Raw genomic sequence first — 6,000 nt, 5'->3', positions numbered from 1 at the left:
CTCCTCAGTCAACTTTTCGGTGTTGACTCCGACGAAAATGCTGACGTGTCATCTGAACTCCGACGAGTTTTTTTTTTATTTTATAATCACATGGATGCCACGTCAGCATTTTCGCCGGAGTCAACACCGGAATGCTGACTCAGGATAGAAACCATGTGGAAAACAATAGTTTGAGGATAGAATGAAGAAAAAAAATAGTTTAAGGATATAATCGAGAAAACTGCTATAGTCTAAGCACATATATAATATTTTAGCCATTTTTTTTGTGTACATATTTCCTAGTTTAGAAAGCATGGTTTCTTTTAAGACACTTTTTAATTTAAAAAGGAAAAAAATCCATTTAAAGAAAATAATATACGATGCATATCTAACGCATTAATTGCTTGGTTGCCAGTCAGAGCAAAACCCTATAATTATCATAAATTTCCACCTAACTTGTTGATTTCCAAGCTATTTAAAACTTTTTTATTCACACAAACACCCTATCTTTAATTACGAAAAAAAATAAAAAAAGTCTTAAGTGGATAAGTAATAGGTGTACATTTATTCGTTATAAGTAGGTGAGCTATATATATATATAAACCATAATAAAAATACATAAGAGGAAAGGTGACAAAGAAAAGCTAGGGCTTATCACAATTCACATGCCATGTGGCATATGCTTGATTAATGCTACACATTTCAGAGCCCTACAATTGTATTTTGGAGCGTTGGATACTCTTCTGACTATTGCATGTGACTGAGAGATGCTTTAGTGCATTTTAAGATTCTTTGATCCGTGAATTAAAATAATATATACAAACATAATAATACGGATATGTGATCTTCCCCACAACTGTCTCTAAGAGTGTGTTTGGATTGAGGGATTTGGAGGGAAGGGAAATGAAGGGAAATAGAGTTTCCTTCCAATTCCCTTGTTTGGATAGTTTATTAAAAATTAAGGGGAGAGATTTGAGGGGATTTGGAAGGAAGATTTCATTAAATTTTTGTTAAAATTCTTTCTCTCCAAAATGGAGTCATTTGGAGGGAAGGGATTACTAATTAAGTCATTTATAAGTTAAATATCTATTTTACCCTTGTACATAATATTTTAACATAAAAATAAGGATAAATTAGTAAGTTAAACAAATTTTCTTTCCTTCTTTTTTTTATCTATCCAAACATGGGAGAGGGAAAAATAATCCCCCTTCCCCTCCCTTCCCTTCTCTCCCCCTCCCCTCCCTTCTCTTCCCTTCCCCCCAAATCCCTCAATCCAAACACACTCTTAAAGAGTAGTAATATTTTTTTATTTGAAGCAACCCTTCACAGTTGGCCCATTGAATGCTCGATAAAAGTTCATAGCCTAGGCCCAAAAATCCAGCTCCAGCTCCAAAGGGTGAAGAAATTTCCAGAGTAATAGAAATAAAATAATGGTATTGATCGCCTCAGGCCCTCAACAGTATGTACTTGTTAACACTTTCAAGATAGCTAACCCTAGATTCCTAGGTATGGTCCCTCAAGCTACATGGGGCTCGTTTCCGCGATCAAACAAAAGTCAAATGTTGTAGATGTGGGCAAGTACTAATATTCCTGCAAAAAAGGATAATTATAAAGAGAAAACAATGGAAGAGAAACCCTTGACGTACTGTTGAGGTGCCGACAGAAAGAGTTTCGACGGTCAAATGATCAGAGAGACGTACAGTTGGACTGAAAGCAATGCAACTAGATGCAGCGTCAGGGAGGCTTTCACCGTGACCATAGTGGGAAATCGGTGCATGCATAATGGTGTTTTTGGATGTGTCTGAAGGAATGTCATGTACATGTGGTAAGTTGGTGAAAAGTTCTGATAATTCGGCTTGATGTTAGAGACAATTAAGATTGATTCAAGTTCCGATCGAGATAGGCCCAAGATAAAATGATGGGATAGATGCACGACTAATTGTGATAAAAAATTGTATGATTTGACATGTTCCAGAACGGAGATTGAAGTGGTGTGAGACCGCTTCGACAACGAAGTATGTCAAGACGTTGTAGGAAGAGGCGATTTGTCCGATCCAAGGATTAGTCGAGCAGAAGGAAGTGCCTTCCATGCAAAGGACTGCAGTTAATACGATGAGAAGTGTTAGGTGGTGGGATGTCATACATAGACTGACTTAGACAAGGAGAACCATGCATATGCAAATGTTATGGACAGTATTGAGGGAAAGTTGAGATTTGAGCTGTCATATACTCATACCTAAGATGGACCAAGGCTTTGCTGCTGGACCGTGTCTGTGCGCATGGGCTTTGAGCTCGTTAATCTGAACAAGCTGACGGCTCAGTCCCGTACTCCACCGTTGACGGTATCCTCTGTAATCCACGTGACTCTCATGTTATCTTTCCCCACCAGAGACACATGCACCTACAAGTACCGTGAAATTAACCAGGATTATCAGCAAATTAAACAAATTAATCTGTTTGCTTAATTAATTACCATAAATTGGATTGAAAGATTAATAACCTGTTGTGGTTCGGATTCGGATCGCTTGTGTTGAGTGTACACAATCTTCCGAGGAGGTTGCCGGATAAAATCTTCTGGTGCAGCCGATGCATCGGCTTGGAGAAGAAGATGAGGCAAGCAGAAGATGGAGAGGAAGAATGGGAAGATGCTTTGAAATACCACATAGAATTACGTTTGTGGTTGAATAACAAATTTGTATTTTTTTTTTAACTTTGAGTGACAACTTTGTAACAATTTTAATTAATATAGATTGTGGAATAACTGTCAAATTAGGGGTATTCTTGGTGTTAAATTCAACTAGAAGGCAAATAATTTTTTTTAAATTTTCCACATAAGCATTTTTTTAGCAATATTTGTTAATTTAATGACACATCAGCAACCCATCTGATCGGATTTGAGTGAAAACTGCTTGGGCGATAATTTTGTCTCATTTTTTCACTTTGAATGATGACTTTGTAACAAATGCAAATCCGATGATCAAATTGTAACAACCCTTATCTTTCGGTGTTGTAATGTATAATTAACCCCCTTATTTTACATTCTTACTTTAAACCCTTATGTAATAATTCTTCATATATACACACAGCATTTCTCTCCTGCGGACTCATATTATGGACACAAAATGCGGACTACATACATTCTCTGCCTCTGCCGTAAGATCTCTTCAACGGTTGAGATCAGATTCTATTAAAAAAAACCTAACGCGTGTCTAACCCTTCACTTAGAGTGTGTTTGGATTGAGGGATTTGGGGGGAAGGGAAGAGAAGGGAAAGGGAAGGAAGAGAAGGGAAGAGAATGGAAGGGAAAATACAGTTCCCTCTCTCATGTTTGGATAGATAAAAAAGAGAAAGGAAAGAAAAATGTTTAATTTACTAGTTTATCCTTATTTTTTATGTTTAAGTGTTATGTTCAAGGGTAAAATAGGTTTTAAACTTCTAAGTAACTTAATTAGTAATCTCTTCCCTCCAAATGACTCCATTTTGGGAGGAAAGAATTTTGACAAAAATTTAAAGAAATCTTCCTCCCAAATCCCCTCAAATCTTTCCCCTCAATTTTTTATAAACTATCCAAACAAGAGAATTGGAAGGAAACTCTCTTTCCCTTCCCTCCAAATCCCTCAATCCAAACACACTCTTAGTCGTCTCTGTCTCGCAGCTCACCTCACCTGGCCAGTCCTCTATGTCTCGTGTTCACCTCCGCCTTCTCTTCGCTCATCTCACCGGTCCGGCATGAAACACGTTTCGAAGTAGCCCAGATCTGAGTCCCAAGCATCAATGGGTTTTGAAATTGTTCCAAAGCATTGATTCTTTGACTTGTCCAGAAGCATCGATTCCTTTCCTTTACATAGGCGGACTTGAAATTAATGATATTTATGATTACTAAGTCCTCAAGCTTTCAGTTTCCATACTTGTTGCGAAGTCCGATTCGAGTCTCCATGCAAGTTTTTCTTACATTTATATGGGCTATTGCTGTGAAGTCCTTGGTTCTTACAAAAAATGACAAATGCAAAGACGATGGGGTGGGGTTTTTACAGGAGATGAAATTGGTGGGCATAGTTGCATGACATTATCACAACAATAAATAGAGTGGGGAAATGGTGTTTTTGGGGAGATAAAGTGCAAGCTTTGGTCGCCTTGGTCGAGTGAAGACTGTAGGCTTGTCGTCAGAGTGGTGGGAGAAGGTCTAGGTTTTTGGTGAACAAGACAGAGAGACGGAGGTGAAGTTCGACAAAGAGAGGGGACTGACACGTGCGTGAAGTGAAGTGGTGAGAGATTTATTTTGAATCTAATCTCAATCATTGAAAAGATCGGACGGCTAATATAAGAGTCTGCATGTTAAAATTAGTCTACAGGAGAGAAATGTTGTATATATATATATATGTATATGTATGGTAGAAGGGACAAATTTGAATGACTATCTAGTTTAGTTTGGTGCTCCTGAACTTGATTTAAGTGTATCATATTGTACACGAGAAATGTCAAGTTTGATTTTTCACTGGGAGCCATATGTCAATATCTTTATGACAATGTATTAGGTTTTGACTCAATTTATCATGTCATCATATTAGAAATTTCTGTGCGTTATCTAATCGCCTGAATTTAAGTCCATATTTAATATTTAAAAAATAAACTTATATAATATCGTTTTCGGTTAAAATGTATCCACATCCATGACATTTTTGGAGAATTTTTATAGCTTACTTTCGTATACAGAAAATAAGTCACAAAAAAACAAAAATCTTGGGAACAACGTTATTGATGTGGATGTTCTCATAGTCCTCATCCACTTAAGACATTCAAAAAAGGCATGTCGTGTAGTGGAATTATACGATGAAATTGATACTTAGGCTGATATTTTATTTTTGTACTATTGCATATAATTGTAAATTCACGCTTTAAACAACTTATTATATTGTCTGCTTTGAGTTTATTGATTTTCATGGATATATCAAGTTCGCACGGCTTTATTCCTCCTAGGGTCAGTAAGTGAGTCAAACCAACTCACTTAAGCCTAGGAAAAGGCATACCCAACAAGTGGAGTAGAGGAAGTCCGCACGGCTTTGTTCCTCTTAAGGCCAGCAAGTGGGTCAAACCAACTCACTTAAACCTAGAAAAAGGCATACCCAACAAGTGGAGTAGATGTCATGTCCAATTGGAGCAAATTGCTCTGATACTATATTGTAAATCCACACCCCAAACAATCAACTATATTGTTCCCTTTGAGGTTATTGATTTCCGTGGATACATCAGGTCCGCATGGTTTTATTCCTCCTAGGGCTAGCAAGTGGGTCAAACCAACTCACTTAAACCTAGAAAAAGGCATACCCAACAAGTGGAGTAGATGTCATGTCCGATTGGAGCAAATTGAAAAAGGCATACCCAACAAGTGGAGTAGATGTCATGTCCGATTGGAGCAAATTGCTCTGATACTATATTGTAAATCCACACCCCAAACAATCAACTATATTGTTCCCTTTGAGGTTATTGATTTCCGTGGATACATCAGGTCCGCATGGTTTTATTCCTCCTATGGCCAGCAAGTGGGTCAAGCCAATTCACTTAAGCCTAGGAAAAGGCATATCGAAGGCATACCGAACAAGTGGAGTAGATGTCATGTCCGACTGGAGCGAATTGTTCCAACATTATGTTATAAATCCACACCTCAAACAACCAATTATATTGTCCGCTTTGAGTTTAGCTATTTTCGTGGATACATCAGGCCCGCACGACTTTGTTCCTCCTAAACCCAATAAATGAGTCAAACCCAACTCACTTAAGCCTAGCAAAAGGCCTAGTTGTTTGTTAAGAGATGTGCTTTGGCTTATAAACCACACATGATTGGAATTATCAATCAATGTGGGATATTTTTAACACATAAGACAATTGAAATGACTAATCGTAACGAATATCTGTTCAATTGGTCTTTGGAGTTTGGACATTACATGGGCACTGAATTGGGCTTGAGCATTTTCATTTGGATAGGCCGGATTAGGTTTTGTATTGGACCAACAGCATAAGCCA

Source organism: Tripterygium wilfordii, chromosome 6 (assembly GCF_013401445.1).
Source record: "Tripterygium wilfordii isolate XIE 37 chromosome 6, ASM1340144v1, whole genome shotgun sequence".
Lineage (NCBI taxonomy): Eukaryota > Viridiplantae > Streptophyta > Magnoliopsida > Celastrales > Celastraceae > Tripterygium > Tripterygium wilfordii.
Note: the sequence above shows the minus strand (reverse complement) of the source record.